Consider the following 17,966-nt stretch of genomic DNA (forward strand, 5'->3'; position numbering starts at 1 on the left):
GATGGTCAATCTGAGAGGACGATTCAGATACTGGAAGACATGCTTCGGGCATGCGTTTTGGACTTCGAAGGGTCGTGGAGTAAGTATTTTCCTTTGATAGAATTTTCCTACAATAACAACTATCAGTCGACCATTGGAGTGGCTCCTTATGAGATGTTGTATGGTAGGAAGTGTAGATCACACATTCACTAGGATGAGACGGGTGAAAGGAAATACTTGGGTCCTGAAGCAGTTCAGAGAACCAATGAAGCTATCAAAAAGATTAGAGCTCGGATGCTCGCATCACAAAGTAGAAAAAAAATTTATTCAGATCCGAAGCGCAGAAACGCAGAGTTCCAAGTGGGAGACTATGTCTTCCTTAGAGTTTCACCATTGAAAGGGGTGAAGAGGTTTCTGAAGAAAGGCAAGTTGAGCCTTAGATTTGTAGGACCTTTTGAGATCTTGGAGAGGATTAGTTAGGCAACCTATAGGTTGGCCTTACCTCCGACATTGTCAATAGTGCACAATGTGTTTCATATTTTGATGCTTCAGAAGTATGTATTTGATTAGGCTCATGTATTGAGTTACAAAGATTTGGAGCTATAGGCAGATCTATCCTATGAGGAACAATTAGTCCATATATTAGACAGGATGGACAAGGTCTTGAAGAGTAAAACCATACCTTTGGTTAAGGTATTATGGAAGAATAACAAGGTCAAGGAAGCGACCTGGGAATTGGAGTCAAATATGCGGGATCAGTATCCTGAGTTGTTCAGGTAAAATTTCTAGGATGAAATTCCTATAAGGAAGGGATAATTGTAACATCCCAAATTTGTTAATCAGGCTTAGTGCCTTGATTAGTGTACAGGTAGAGCATACATGGATATTATGTCCATATTTATGATTATATGCATGATTATGTGAATTATGTAAGTTATATTATGATATGATTATTATAGCATGTTTAGGTGTATTAAGCATGCATGTGGGCTCGTTTCTTATTAGAAGAGTATTTTTATAATTTTGACCCGCAAAGAGTATATTTGTAAATATATGTGTTTTAGGATTGAGACCACATTATTATGTGGATATATTTTAGTTATTCGGCACGAGGAAATCCTAGTGAGAAAGTTAACGGTTTAGTCACTACAGGGTCAAATACCCGACTCGGGGTGAGCCTAGGGGTATTTTGGTGATTTAGTACATTACCGAGATTTATCGGGTAATGGGAAGTTATTTGGTGATTACTTAGGAATATTGGAATTGATTGGGGAATATGGTGTTAACTGAGGATTAGTGAGAAATGGTGGCAAAAGACCATTTTTCCCTTGAGGGCATTAGAGAACTAAGGTAAAGGCTAGTGTTATTTTGGTCTTTTCCCTAGCCTTCGAATAGCTTAGTCACTTAGAAGCTTTTAGAAGGAAATAAGATACATAGCTCCATTTCTCTCTCTCTCTCTCATGTTGCCTTCCTCTCTCTTCCTTGGAGTTTTTTTTAAGAGTCTTGAAATTTAGAGCTTGGAAGTGATCTTGACTTTGTAATTGAAGGAAATAGGAGCTGGGATTGGATTAAGGTACTATTTAGGGTCATAACTACACAACTAAGGTAAGAATTCTCTTTTAATTTATGTGAATTTCTTGTGTTATTGAGGTGTTCTTGTGCTTTGAAGCTCAAGATTTGGGTTTTGAGTTATAATGAGAGTTTGGGGTGAGTTTTGATGTGAATATGTTGCCTATGAGGTGTTGTTATGAGTTTAGAACTCAGTTATGGTTTTGGTTGTTATTTGGGATGATTTTTGAGGGATTTGACTCTGAGGAAAATGTTGGAAATATGGATTCGTGGGGTTTCATCGCGGCGCTGTTCTTGGAGCCTCGCGACCCATATGAACTCAGGGGCGTTGTGGTTCTTCTGAACCACCATAGCACCGCAGCGCCTGGTGGGTTGCGCCACAACGCGTGTCCAGTGAAAACAGGTCCATGGCTTTCTACCTTAGAGCATGTCGCGACCCTTTAGCGGTGCGCCACGAACCTAATTGGGAAGAATATCCAAGTGAATTTTTGAGTTGTGGGGACTCAAACCTAAGGGCTCGAGGAGGATTATACTACCCGGTTTAGTAGAATTCGAGGTCCCGAAGGCTAGGACTCGGTCTAGAAGCCTTTATTTACTCAATATTGATGGATATCCTCTATTATGGTTGTGACTAGGGTACCCCTAGTGCTCGGGAGGGGATCATGCTTGAGGTTCATTTCTATTTATCCAGTGCTTAGACTAGAGGTAAGAAAATTGCACCCTAGGTTATGATTAGGGCTCGAGCTCTGTGAATGAGCATGACTATGATTATGCCTGTGATTGTTTGATTAAGCATGCTTGAATGCTCTGTATCTAGATAATTGTTAAATGATTTATGCTTGTCTATATTATCTAATTGAAAGGCTTGACTTATATGTAAAGGGCAGCAATAGATGACCACTAGCCGAAAGGCTTGACTTAGAAGTTAAGGGCACCAACAACGCGCTAAGCACTGGCCGAAAGGCTTGACTTATCAGTTAAGGGCAACAGTAGTGCGCTGAGTGCAGGCCGATTTGGTTAGGCCTGCCAAGGAAAGTGATATACGCTTGGCCGACCCTATGGTCGCTTTGAAAATAAAGTGAATGGTACGCATTGCCAGCCTTAAGGCTAGTTATACAATAAATAAGGCAGTGGGCCCCGTGGTGACTTTATAGTGACTTATTTGGATTGAGTGCATGCACGAGTAGATTTATTACTGCTAGGCATGCTAATTAAGATTCTGTAATATGTTATTAACTACTTATGAGCATGTTTAAGTTTTCATGTTGAACCTTGGCTCATAGGTGCTATGTGGTGCAGGTAAGGGAAAAAGGAAGCTAGACCAACCATGAATTGGAGAGCTTCAGTGGCGGCGTATACATATGCAGCTTGCTCGACCACCACAGCCGGGGATTCATAGAGGAACTAGCGTCAAACCCTAATTTTTCTGCTTAGGTCGGCCTATTATATTCTTTTGAATTGAAAATGACCTTTTAACGTTTATTCTGGGATCTCGTATGCAATCTTAAACTTTTTAATGAAATGATTACTTCTTTTGACTAAATTTTTTAACCATAACATGTTAAATACCTTTAGTTACACGTTTATGGCCAAATGACTTGATTAGAGAGTCTAGCACTATTTAAAAGCACAAAGTGTAACGGTTATGGCTATCCATGGCATTAAAAGTTTAGTAATTAGCAAATTAATAAACCAATCCCTATGGGTTCAATATCCTTTTCAATTAAAACTATACTATAATAATGTTGTACACTTGTGGTGAAAAAAATCTGTATCAATGGCTTAGGAATCTTATGTTAGATATCCTAGTTTCTATGGATAAGGTATTAATGATCTTGATACAATGTGATAGTCAAACCACACTTGCTAGAGCTTATAATGGCATATATGATGGGAAGTCTTAGACATATAAGTCTAAGACATGAGTATGTGAGACGATTGATTCAATATGGAATCATATCAATCTCATATGAGAGAACTAGTGCAAACTTAGCGGATCCTTTCACCAAACCTCTTACAAGAAAATTGGTAAGTTCTACATCTAGAAGGATGAGACCGAAACTCCTATAATAAGAAATTCACTAATTATGGAAATCCAACTCCAAGCTTGTAAATGTCAAGTGGAAGTGTTTAATGGGTAAGAATAAGTCATTGATAAATGGATAATTTTTAACACTAAATAATTATGAGTACCATCTGAGATGGTTAGTGTTGGTTACTATCGAGTTAGGTTTAAGCCTAGGGTTATCTAATCTATCAAATTTTAGGGCGTACACTATCACTGTCATATTTCCTCGAACCAGTTTGGTGAACTCATCTACCTTCGATGCCACATGTGTAACATGCATTTGTCTGACACTCTCCTAGATGACGCCTTTTACACTTACTTCACTCAGGGTACCTCGTCCATTCTTTGTTTCTAGTACGACCATTTCCTTTACTGTCCTTGGACTTCTTGTCTTGACTAGACTATCCCGAACTATCATTTCCTTTCCTATTATGATCATTCAGGTTGTTATTGTTGAGATTGGTTAAATATAATGGTTAAGTAGTCTTACACAAAGTGGTGTAAAACACTTAACAATTTTTCACTTAAGTTGAAGTGAAAATATGAGATTTTGTTGTAGGCATCTATAATTGACTTTTATGGGTCTAAAGTGATATAATGAGGTGTCTAAACATGCCCAAAAATTTTATGAGTATTTGGAGGTGTTTAAGGTCACTTTTGAGAAGTTAGACTTGCTTATATGGTGTTGCATCGCCTCACTGTAGGCGATGCATCACCTAAAGTGTGAAGTATATGACAAGACATTGCAGGCGATGCATCACCTGCAGGTAGCTATCATCGGCTTCCATCCATGTAGAAAACGATCTACTCTCATAGTATTGGTTGGCACTAGGTCAACCGCAAATTTACCTAATCTGTCAAATTTCAGGGCGTACTCTGTCACTGTCATATTCCCTTGAATCATATTGGTGAACTCGTCCACTTTCGATGCCCAAATGGCATCATTATAATATTTTTCATTATATACCTACTAAAACTCTACCCAAGTCATTGTGGTGACATCCCTTGCCTAAGAAACCACCCCCACCAAATTCTTACGTCTTTCCTCAGCATGTGACTAGCACAATTTACTCTTTCATTACCCACAACTTGCATGAAATCCACTGTTGAGATTTTAATGGGTTAGTGCTCCTTCAAAAACTAGAGGATGTTGCTTTCTAATCCTTTTGTATAGTGGCTCCAAATGATTCCCAGTTTCAAGATCCTCTACTATTGGTACAAAGGGTTGTTGAACATCTTTAACCTCTTGTGTCGGCTATGCTTGTTACTACCTCATTGGCAGGATCTCTTCTGCATGCCTTCTCATATCCTCATGTATTGTAACAAATCATGTTTCCAATCTTTGATAGTCAGTCTGACGATTGGCATTGCACTCATTCCCCTTATCAGTTGATAAAGAGTTATCATTGTTGTTATTTGCTCGAGTTTTTCATCTTGTAGTAGGTGGGTTGTTAATATTGTGGTTTACTCCATCATTCATTTGCACAAATCTCCTAGGAGGTATGACTCCAACTTACTTCTGAAACCAACAACATGACTTAGTATAACTCTCTAGGCCAAGAATCATAATTATGCATAAATTCACCAACTTCCATAAACAAGTAACTCTATATCATAAAGGAAAACAATTTGTCTTAATACACCAAACTATCATCGAAGTTTGAGAAAAAAACATCTAATCTAAAACTAAGTCACATGCCGCACAAATTTATAAAAGCACACATGCTGTGAACGGGGTGGGAATCTTCAAGTTTGTTCATCAACTCTACGGTGATTCCTTGATCAAATGATTCTATAGTCAATTTGAATCCTCGTTGTCTTGTGTTACATCAATAGTGTACGACTTTATTTTTCACCTTTCGGATACTTCTCGTTGACTTGTTTCCATATAATATCAAGCTTTTTTTGCGTCTTCTTTGTGGAAATCCTGTTCTTGGGTGCGTCGTACTTTTTCTCGCAACTTCGTAATCCTCCATCCCAAATCACGTCTTGAATGCGCTTGTTGACTGCCACAAAGGGATCAACTATTTCCTCAATGCTTCTCTCACATTAAAGCACGCCTTTATTCTTCGTATCTTTCTAATCTTCCTTCATAGTTCCCTTTGTTGAGCCTTATCTAGACAACTCTTAAGAACTCTAAGCAATTTGGCCATGCTAGCTACTCTATGCATACAGACAAAACACTAAATCACACCAGATAGATGTGCAGATTGAAATCTACAATAATCATAATAGATTGATTGCAGGTTCTGATAACCTGTAGAACTAAGGAAGAAAGATTGTAAAAGGCTTAGGACACCTGCGTGGTGTCGGGCGAAGGGATTCTGATGGTCAATTTAGTAAACAATTCAAGTACAATATAAATGGAAAGAAAATAAATTCAAAGATTATAAAGTCGTCGTAGCATGATGGCGATGGGCTAAACTAAGTAGTCAGTTCAACAGTGTTAGAGAGCATTTGAGAGCTATTGAGTGAGTGCTTGAGTAAGGGTTCATTGAGTGAACATGTCCTCTCATGAGGCTTAGGCCTTTGTATTTATAGAGGCCTTAGTGGTTAGTTGCTCAACTCCTGAAGAATGGCGGTGAGAAGTGGTCTTCCTCCTTTTTAGGAGGAAAATTGATTCTCTTGGGCGAGCTGGAGACTGCTCCAACTGATAGCATTTTTCTCATGTGTTTGACATGTTCTGAAGGTATGTTTGGATAAGATTTTTGGGTTTAGGGCGTGGTCAAAGCCCACAGGTACTCTTGGTTAGTGGGTTGTGTTTTACTTGGGACTGAGAATCGGCCTAGTTGCCCAAGATATTTTTTTATTGACTTGACTTAATAGACTTATTGTCGTTTAATGAACTCTAATGTCCAATTGGGCTGATAGTGTAATTGTTTTAGGCCCAATGCAATTTTTGGCCACTAAAGTTGTCCCTTACTCTCTGAGTCAAGTTAAGTTGACTTAGAAAGTAGTAGCATTAACTAGAAAAAAAATTGGGATGTGTGTTTTTAGTTGATATCCATTACTCACCATTGTGTTAAGAGACCTAGATTAGGTCTAGAATGTCGAGTGGCGAGGGCAAAAAGATTGGTCCAAAGTTAGGACACATAAACTTGTTACTTCATGTGGTCTCATGTGCTACTGTAACTTTTGACTTCTCATCCTTTGATGTTGAATGCTTCTGAGATCTACTATTTTGCTCGATACTAGGAGTAGTATTTGGGATCTTTGAGGACATGGAGATCAATGAGCCCGAAATGAACCTAATGTTTAAGTGGTATTGAAGTGCGGCGCTCGATACAAAGAGCAACTTGGAATGTAGCTAGATAGTATATCACATTTTTTACGTTAAATAATAAATGCATATATTATTATAATATTAGCAAGTAGATTTTATTTTACTAACTGCTTGTAAATATGAGATATAATTAACACACACATATATATAGGGGAATTCTTTTATATGGGCTTCACTTTAAGCTCTACCGGTAGGGCTCTCAGTATTCTCGACTCGTGGATAGTTTTTGGCGCGATTTTTTTGTATGAGCGTGTATATTGTAGCTGTTTAGAACATCCTGCAAATTTTCAGAAAAATTCGAATAGTTTACAGTACTGAAAACTAAGTTCAAACATGTTGTTGCACGCGTGACTAATTTTTTTTATGCGCGTGGAAAACAACATGTTTGAACCTAGTTTTCGGTACTGTAAACTATTCAAAATTTTCTAAAAATTTGCAAGATGCTCTAAATAGCTACAATATACACGGTCATAAAAAAAGGTCGCGCCGAAAATTGTTAACGGATCGAGAAACACTGAGAGCCCCACTGATAGGGCTTAAAGTGAAGCCCCTATAGAAGAATTGTCCTGTATATATTTATCTCAATTACTATATACTAAGCGTGGATAAACTGTTGTCCTCCCTTTTTCATTTTTCAACTTAGATCCTTCTGTCTTATTATTTTTCCTTTTCTTTATGAGTAAAATTACTTATGTAGAGTGTGTTCGGGAATATTTTTATTTTTTATTTTTAAAATATAAAAATAAAAATGTTTTCTATATTTTTAAATTTTTTATGTTTGAAAACAAAATGATGTTCGGTAAGGTAATAGTTTTATTTTATTATTATTTTTTATAATAACAGGACTATTAATATCTTGATATCTGCTATTCTAAAAAAAAATTCCTCCATATCTGAACTCCGGTGACCATGGCGAACAACAACGACAAGTAGTTCGACGGTAGCAAGCTGAAACATTGTCGGAGTCGAGGAGGTAAACGATGGAGTGAGAGAGTTGAGGAAAACGACGGTTGTCGAAAGCCGATCTTGAGAACGATTTTTCGCCGGCGACCATGGCGACAGAGAATCAACGGAATACTATGCATATCGGAGGAGAAAAAAATAAACTTGCATCTAACAACCCGAATAGAAAAAAGGGAAGAAAGAGAAAGAAAGTATTTTAAAAAAATTGAAAGTATGAAAAGTTTATTTTCAAAAAATTTAAAATTTAGAAAAATAAAAAATAGAGACATGTAAACCGTATTTTTCTATTCTGTTTTCAAATATTTAATTAAATAAACAAAAAATCATTTTTTTTAATGTTTACCGAACATCATTGTAATAAAGTACTAAATGGTATTTGTATAGGACATGTAAATCATTTTTATTTTAATCATGCACATATTTGTATTTTCACTTATGAGGCAACTGTTTTGTAACATGTAATTTCATTTTCTTTATAATGTGTTCTCTTTTTTTATTTGCTCAATTTTATATTATTACTTTTTGCATATGCTGGAAGATTGATATATTACTTGGGAAAAATTCGCCTTTCTCTCTCCCCTGTCTTGCCGACTTTTGTTATTATTTCTTTCAGTCTTCCCTGCTTGGACATTTATAGACTTGGTTTTCAAATCTTTGTGAGAGCTTTGTATTTCAATTATCTCTGATAGAATTAGTGACCGCCTTACTCAAACTCAAACTCAAACCCAAAGTGATATACATGGCTTCAAATTCTATTTCTCTATCGCCACCTCACTCTCGACTCTTCTCTCCTCTAATCTGAAACACAATTCCCTTATTTCCCAGGTACGAAACACAATTCCCTTGTAATAATCTCGAATTTGTTCCTTTTTTTCTCTTTCTTTTTTAAACCTTCTTTTATGTTTTTTATATATTAATATTGGGTGTAGCATGTACCAGGTAAGAATTATTGCTGCATTTACTTTGACCTTGCCATAGCTGCTTCCATACTCGTGGAGGTTTCTAATGTTACTTCTTAATCACAATCAATCTAATTTGTTCTTTGCTACTATCAGATTTGGTTAACTCCGATCAACCTTTCCCACTTCTTGTACAAGTTAATTGTTAAGTGGCTTCAATATTCAAGTAAATAGTTGCTCATTTTGTAATTGTGTCGCCTATTCTAATAGGGCACAATAGCAATAAAGGTGAAAATGGCACAAAAGGAGGCTCAAGGAGTAGCTGAGAAGAAAGGAAGACGATGACTTGGCAGTGGCAGTGTTGTTGGTTCCAGCTGTACTGCTGGTTGTATATGGAAAGATACATATGTTAGAGTTTATACAACTCGCATCGACATTAATTTTTTGGAGGAATTGTGATTGCTTTGGTTAGAGAGTGGCTTCTAACTGTTGTCTTTGTATCCTCTGTTCCACTCTTGGCTGGTGACACTATCCATTGTCATGTTTATGCTAAAGTAGTTTATCAAACAATCAGTTCAATAAGAGTTATATGTATATGTGTTAATAATATTTGACTTTCACTTCCTAAGAGTTAAATTTATTGTGTCTGTGCTTTTTTTTATCAGTATTTCAAATTAGAATGGCAAAATTGTGGCTTTTTTTTGCTCATTTGAGCAAATTTATTTATATTTATAAAACATAGGGTCTTTCATAACCAATAAGTTTTTGTTTTAAAGACAATAGTTTCTCATGTTTTGTTCTTTGCTTTTATGTTAGATAAATAAAAGTTCCATCACAGCCTGCATAATTATCACTGCAATTACTAATCCTTTTTCCGTATCAAAATCTCAATCCTTATATATAGTTTAATTATTCTCATTTTCCTTTACTGGCTTTCATTTCTTAAATATATGTTTCTATACTCTTTCTTATATAGTCGTTGGTGGTGATTCTTCTACATGCACATAAATATCATAAAGATGATAAGTATAAAAACATGTACATATATATTATTTTCATTATGCTTTTCAAGTGTTGTTCATGGTTGTTAGATTGGATTAGAAATCTATATTTCCCTGTCTTTCGATTTACTTTTTTTATAAAGCTTGATTTGTGTAATCCGTCTTTGCAATTTGAAAATAGTCTAAACTAAGTTATGTAGTTTTCTATGTATTTTAGGTGGACAAGCTAAGCCTTTGACTCAACCCAAGGCTGAGAAGAAAGAGTAAGATGAGCATTTGGTATTTCTTATTGAAATTTAAGTCAATTATTTTAATGATGAGTTATGTCAAGATTTTGCTAATTGAGTTGATTTGATTTTGTTTAAATTTAATTATTTGGGTTGATTTTGTTATTATTTGATTAAAGCTTTACGATGTTATATATGTTTCTAACAGGAAATCGTTGATTGAGTATTTTTATTCACTATTAATGTAGAGCTGAGCATGAACATGATCTATAATATAGGGATTCATGTTGAGTTGACTTTTTATCCATATAGCGTCCAACTTTAGGCTGAAAATTGCCTTAACCAAGTGTTCACACAAAAGAAGAGAAAAAAAAGGTTATATGAGGTATCAAAACAAAAAAAATGAACACATAAAACTAACCAGATCAAGTATATTTGGGTATGAATTTTCCAATCATAATGTCAATGTGTTGTTATCGACTCAAATAAGAAGATTTATTTGGGCCGATGATAATTTAAATTTTATGGCATTGTTGTACTGTCTGCTTTTTTGCTATATGGTTATATCCTCATATTTGAGGAGTCTTCTAATGAGTTCTTAGGAAGTCATATATAAATTAATCTTTTGTTCGTCTTATGGTTTTTTTTTCTTGGAAAGAATGTGAGGAAATTTTCTTTATTCTGATTTAGTGTTAGAATTTATGAGTTCCTATGGTTTTAAATTAATCTACTTGACTCTTCGTCTTACAATAAAGTAATCTACAATTTCTTAATAGTTTTGTGCCTCAATTTGTTATGTCAATGGACAATTTTCTACAATAGCTGCCCATAAATGCTTGTGATCCTAAAGAACAATAGAGACTGCCTTTATGATTCATTTTACTTTTGAAAACAATAACAAACACATTGTTCGTGTTGTTTACAATGAAATACAAGACCAATCTGATGCTTTGATTTAATCAATATACCGTGATATGTAGAAGTTTATATATTGATTATTTTCCCTTAAATGATATCAGCTTTCTATAAAATTTGTTTACTTGGCGATGGGGGTTGCTGCTGTAGCATTCCTCCTTAAGTATTTCTCATGCTCAAGTAAAATCAAATTTGTTTTATGCTTAGAGAAGTTGCATGTAAATTTTTTTCCATGAAAGTATAATTAACTCATTTTTTTAATGTTGTTTAGAGGTGGCGAACTGGATGGCCACATGGGAGAGACAAGTTGTAAGAATAGGAAGTTTGTTCCTGAAAACTATATTGAGACAAGAAATGACTTTCTTTAATAAGAAGATGAACACTGGCGAAATTGTGGGGAGAATGGCTGGTGACACTATATCCAAGATGCAATGGGAGATAAGGTACTTAATTGTTGAAACAATGGAAAATTTGTGCACTGAAATGTTGTGCATTTAGGAAAGACATAGTACGTTTTGCAGGTATAAAGTTTATACAACTTGCATTGACATTGTTTGGAGGAATTGTGATTGCTTTGGTTAGAGAGTAGTCTCTAACTGTTGTCTTGGTTTCCTCTGTTCCACTTCTGGCTGGTGGCACTATCCATTGTACTCTATAAATGCACTCTTTTCTCCCATTTTAAATTTTATGAATAAATGTCTTTTTCAATTCTAAAAGCAAACTATTTTCAATTCTAAAAAATTGCATCATTTATATACTTGATTATTTGCTGGTAATCCTTATTTATTGAGAGGAGAATATATTTGTTCTGGTTAATTAATGGCTGCTTGACTGATGATCTTTTAGTTCACGATTCATCTCTAATTCAGGTTTTTATTTCTATGATAATTTTAGTACAAGTGTTGTGTTGCATATGATAATGCTCAGAGCTTAGATTTACTGTTGAATCCATTTGTTGTTGTAATATAGGACATCAATTCAATCTTCTTGAGTGGATGTAGAATCATTAAGTGAATAAAAGAATGTTTTATATACAACAGACTACAAAGCAGCCTTAAATTTGATTGTAAGATTTATTAAAAGAACTACAAAGGAACCTTAAATATTTTATTTACAAAAAGAACTACAAAGAATCCATAACTGATAGCCAACTGAAACTTAGCATATTACATTGTACTAAGTATATATATGTTGTGATTTCATTAAAAAAAAAAGTATATATTGTGATATTGGTCTTCATGATGTTGAACCGTAACCTGGGTGGAATTTAATATTTAAGATTATACATTTTCTACTAAGACCAAAAAAGCATGACAGATCATTCACTCTACAACACAATCAAAAAGTGTTTTATTCTAATTGGTAGAAGCACATGCAGTTGCAAGTGTACTCTCACTAATATATACAAGTATCTGACTTTTTTGACTTATATTAAAAAATAGTTACGTAACTTAGAGTTTTAGAATTATATATATATATATATATATTACTAGATATACAAGCAAGCATTTATTTAGTTTTATTTATAAAATTTATATTAATATCATATAAATTTTAAAATAAATATTTTATTTTAATTAAATAATTTATTTATTAGGAAAATTACACCCTTCACTGTAAAGTATAAAAAAACTCGAAATATATGGTTGTTTTTTTTTATATGGTATTTTGTTTAAAAAATACAGAAACTTTTAAAAAAAAATTTATACGGTAGAAAATTTTTAGATCTCATTTTTCTCCAATTGAAAATTCTAACTCTCTTCATTTTTATTTCTCAGCTCCTCTCTTCTCCATTTTCTCCCAAAGATGACTGAAATTTTTTATCTCCCGCTACTAACAATTTGTTGGTTTGGTGTTTGAATCATTTGTTTTCAAGTATTTGAGATTTCTAAATTTGGCTACGAAGGAACTCCATTGTTGCTTCTTCAAGTGCTACTAAGAAAATAAAAAGGGAAGCTTCTCCTTTCTCATAAAAAAAGTCTGATTTTTTTTTTTGAATTTATTTGGTTGATGTTTATTATAATGACGGATTAAGTGTGGAACTATTGATATAGCTCTTCAGTTACCATTGATACAACTCTTGACCTCTTGATAAAAGGCATGCATCTTGCTCATTAGGGCTATGACACTAAGTACTCTGTTATGATGTAGCTTGCTTTGATTGTGATCTTTCATGACTTGTTTTGACTCTATATTATGGTCCTGTAACATCTCCAAAGTCACCAACTCTGCTCTTCGCTTCAGAAAGTTTACTCCTTTATCCATATGCCATCTTCTTCTTCTTTATTTATTTCTCTTGAAACAATACAATACAATTCTTTAGATGATGAATTCTTTTGTGTGAAACTTTTCTGGGTGTTTGATTTTTTGAACAAGAAAGCTCTTATTTCTACTCGCGAGCTTGTTTTCATTTGGGATATTTTGAGTATGAAAAGGGATTATTTTAATTAGCAGCTATTTTATATATTGTCTTACTTTTATGAATAAAAGGCACATTTATTCACTAAAAAAAGATGACAAGGAATGATAACTGGGTTCAAAATTGTTTTTTTTAATTATGAATTACAACCTTGGCTGGAAAAAGTTTGGAGTTTTACTGCATAAAGAGGAATTTGTTTTGAACTTGTTGAAGTGTAGTTGGTTATCAATAACCCTTTATTTTACATTGTTTTGCTCAACAGGTGGGGGTTGGAAATGGGTCAAATTATGTCTCCAAAAATGTTGAGGATGAAGGTTTGTGTGGTAGTAGTGGTAGTAGCACTGTAAAAGCATGTTACAAACCTATGTATTATGCTGTCTGTAAAAGCATGTTACATGTTTGTAACATGTAAATTCATAGTTATCGTTGTCTGTAAAAGCTTGTTACAGGTTCGTAATATGTAAATTTATAGTTGTCGTTGTTTGTAAAAGCTTGTTACAGGTTTTTAACACGTAAGTTCTCTATCATGTTTTTTTTTGTTTGTTCAAGTTGCAAGATAATGGTTTTGTTCTATACATACCAGGTTATATTTGTTTAGATGTTGTTAACTTGTGTTATGTTTTTGTAAAGATATGTTACATGGTTGTTAATGTCCTGGTCTGATTTCAAATTACTTATATATTAATAAATATTTACAATAAAATGGAGAAATTATGAGAAAGATGATTATAATAGTGTAACATATTTTTTATAAAAAGATTTCCTGTGTTTACAATTGATACCATGTTAAAATTTGTCTATGATTTTATGGAGATCTGTGACAAAATATATGATTTTGATAGATTGTTTTAGTGAGTTTCGAAAGTTCTAAACTAATTATCTACTCTAGATGCAAGATATACCAAGAACAAAATAGAAGAACAAGATAACTTACCACAAAATAGATGTTTTAATTTTGTCGTGAAGTTGTTTTTGTAGACACATTATTTTGGAAATTTCGTAATAGGTTGTAGTAGAAAAATTTTGATTTTGCCCAGACTTCACGAATTTGTAAGCTCTTGAATTAGTTTTTTATTTTTTTATGTTTTTTCGGATGCTTTTGCAGATTTTTGTAACAAGGATGAAGACAACATGTTACAAGAATGAGCGAGATTGTAATAGGTTAAGTTTGTGGGTTAGGGGTTACCGTATGCATGATATTGGGTTTTGGGCTTGTGGGCTTCAGATTTACTGTATATTTGTAAGGAAATTGAAATACCGTAAATTTCAATTTTTTTTTTGTTATTTATCGTATTTATGAAAATTTCCTATATTTATTTTTGTTTAAGTATATGTTTGTGTTGGCTGTGTTTTTAGCCAACGACGTGAGAACGTCAAATACGACAAGCCTTCAAGAGATTTTATACGACACAGACAGTATAATAAAGAAAATAAAGAACACACAAGATTTTTATAGTGATTCAACCCCGATTGTCGGTAATAGCCTAATCCACTTAGAGTTGTGATTTATAGATCTGTACTCAAGATCAGATGGACTGAGCCAACTTAGTTTCTTCAGTACAGATTGCAAAAATACAAGAATTCTCTCTTATTTCAGCACTTTCTCTCTCTAGAATACTCAGACCCAAATTTCTCTCTCTAGAAAGAAGAAGCAGAAAAGAGCCCCTCTCTCATCCATAAGCCATCTATTTATAGGCCTGGGATACTCAACTAATATCCTCTTTAGATAGGGATATTTTATTATTCATCTTATATTTATATTACAAGAAATATTTAAAATACAACTGATTCCTCAATTTGAGTGAGGAATGAGAGATTTCCGGATGCTTAGACCAACTCTTGCTGAAGTCGTTCTGAGGATTTTGACGTAGTCTCACATGCATGTTGATTACTCCTTCATGCTTTCCTTGGACCAAGGTGATACAAGCTTGGCTCTCCTCGGACCAAGGTGGTCCGAGCCAACTCCCTTGACACCTCACCTCGGGCAACTTTGAGGCAACCTCCTCTATGACATGTCCGATCGGACATGATGACCTTCTCCTCGGACCAAGGTGGTCCGAGGCATCCTTCTCTCTTGTTTCTCTCCTCGGACAAGTCCGAGCATACCTCCTCCATTCAAGGTCCCTTCGGACCTTGTGGCCTTCTCCTTGGACCAAGGTGGTCCGAGGCATCCTCCTTGGCATCTCACCTTGGACAAGTCTGAGGCACTCTCCTTTAGCATCTCCCAACTATGTCCGATCGGACATTGTGTAGGCTCTCCTTGTCAAAATCTAAATCTCCATTCTTGACTTGCATGGGACTCCTCCTCCTTAGCTACTTACCTTGGACACTTTCGAGCCAACACTTAGGAAACCTTGGGAGGCTTACCTCGGACACACCCTTGGGGTCTCCTAGGACCACATACTCCTTGGGGTCTCCTAAGACCACTTTCTCCTTGGGGTCTCCTAAGACCACTTTCTCCTTGGGGTCTCATAAGACCACTTTCTTGAGTTCTCCTCAGACCTCATCCTTGGGTTCTCCTAGGATCACTCTCTTTAGCCTCCTAGGATGCATTTTGTCATCTTTATTGTCATGCCATTGATCTCCAATTTTTTGGTATAACATTTTGTTACAGTTTTTGAATTTGAGAGTGACAACAAGAGATTATATATTATATATTTAATGTAATATTAAATATTATAAATGGATTTTAAAATTAAGTTTTTTACTAGTTGTTTAAAAAAAATTTGTGTTAATTCACAGTAGATTATATTATATTTTTAATATTATATTATTCTAATAGTTGAGTTCAAGTTTAATTAAATTTTATTTAAGTTATAAAACATATGATTTTATTATTTTTAAATAATTATTATTGTGAAATATCTCAAAAATATTATATTTTAATTTGATTAATTATTTATCATTTTAAAATAATTATCATTGTAAAATATCTGAAAAATATTATATTTTAATTTGTTTAATTAATTATTATTTTTAAATAATTATCATTGTAAAATATCTCAAAAATATATTATTTTAATTTTTTAATTATTTATTTTATTTTATTTAAGTTTAAGTGTTTACAAACTACCGTTAAATATAATAATATTTTATTAAATATAGGAATATTCGGTTAGAGTTAATATTAAAAAAAATAAAAAACCGTTAAAACCAATAATTTCCATTATCTACACACTTATTATATAGAAGAGATATATAGTCATATATTAATATAAAAGTAAGATAGTAATTAATATAGTCATATATTAATTTTTTTACTATCTTACTTTTATATTAATATATGACTATATATCTCTTCTATATAAAATAGTGTGTAGATAACGGAAATTCTTGGTTTTAACGGTTTTTTATTTTTTTCCGTTAACTTTAACACAATATTTTTATATTTAACAGAATATTCTTATATTTAACTGTAGATTGTAAACATAACTTAAACTTAAATTAAATTAAATAAATAAATAATTCAACAAATTAAAATAAGATATTTTGAGATGTGGTTGTCATGTGGGATTGATTTGAATATTGTCAATTTTCCCTCTTTTGTGTATCTGTGACAAATCTGCATGTGGCCTATTTTTTGTTTAAAGATATCATAGTCTTTCTCTCCCCTTCACTTTGACTTACTCTCATTTTCTAAACATTTGTGGAGAGCTTTTAACAGTAAAGTCATCTCAGGAGTAGATTGTCTTCTTTTATTCATTTTCAGGTTTCCTTTTCTTAATTTATTTTTTCTTTAATGTTTCTTAGTATGGAATTATTTATATTTTGGTACATTTTCTGGGTTTGTAATTGATTTTGGAGTAGTTTTAAGACAACGTTTCTTTTGGATTTTTTATGAATAGCTTGAATGTTCTTGATGTTCTTAATTTTTGACTTTTTGATATGAAATAAGTGATAGAAGAAAGCCTAAATGTGTTTGTGGGCCTTGGTAGTTCATGGGCTGAAACTAGGGGTTTTTTTTTACTTGAATAGTGGTCAAGTGTTGGGAACAATAATGTGGATTGTAGAAATGTAGGATTTGGTTAAATAGAGGTATCCATTAACTTAGGATTGTAGAGTGCTAGGGAGTGTCTACTTAAAGGTATATATCCATCATGGAATCTTAGAATGCTAGAGATGTATTTCAAAGCCATTTTGTTTCTCTAAAACTGTAGAGCATTAAAAAGCATGGACCTAAGGTTGATTGTACATTTTAGGATTGTAGAGCGCTAAAAATGACTTAGAGTTTCACTTCCGTTTTAGGGACCATCGAGTGCTAGAAGAGGGGCACATTTGTGGTGTTGGTGTCCTTAATGAATGTGAGAAGTATGAATATATAATGGTAAATTTCTCATGGGGCTCAACATGATATAGTCATTGGCTAAAATGTGATGTTGTATTCGCTGAGCTCTACAACCCATTTTGTGAATCAAACTGAGAGCTTCGACTTGTGTAGTGTGGAGCGAAGTGGATATTGAGTGAGCACTACTATAGGGTGAAACTGGAAGTAGGGTATGAGCATCCATCTTGCTATGACGAGCACTAAGGCAAGCTTCTCTAGCTAGTTCTATCTAGTTTTTGCATCCAATAGAGTTTTAGATATTAAATAAACATGTTTTTGCTTACCACCTTCCTCCCTTATGAGAAAGACACTAATGGTT

The 17,966-nt window shown here is 33.8% G+C and overlaps 1 long non-coding RNA gene across 2 annotated transcripts; it reads left to right on the top strand.

Annotated features, from left to right (window-relative positions):
• The first annotated feature begins 8,355 nt into the window (after positions 1 to 8,355).
• On the top strand, positions 8,356 to 13,920 carry LOC133798378 (uncharacterized). Of its 2 annotated transcripts, none has more exons than XR_009875843.1 (4): positions 8,356 to 8,687; positions 9,032 to 10,025; positions 11,176 to 11,347; positions 13,586 to 13,920. It is a non-coding gene; the product is annotated as an uncharacterized LOC133798378 (long non-coding RNA). The 2 variants fall into 2 exon arrangements; XR_009875842.1 differs by having other exon boundaries at positions 8,358 to 8,687; positions 8,918 to 10,025.
• Positions 13,921 to 17,966: the final 4,046 nt, after the last annotated feature.

Source organism: Humulus lupulus, chromosome 8, assembly GCF_963169125.1.
Source record: "Humulus lupulus chromosome 8, drHumLupu1.1, whole genome shotgun sequence".
Taxonomy (NCBI): Eukaryota; Viridiplantae; Streptophyta; class Magnoliopsida; order Rosales; family Cannabaceae; genus Humulus; species Humulus lupulus.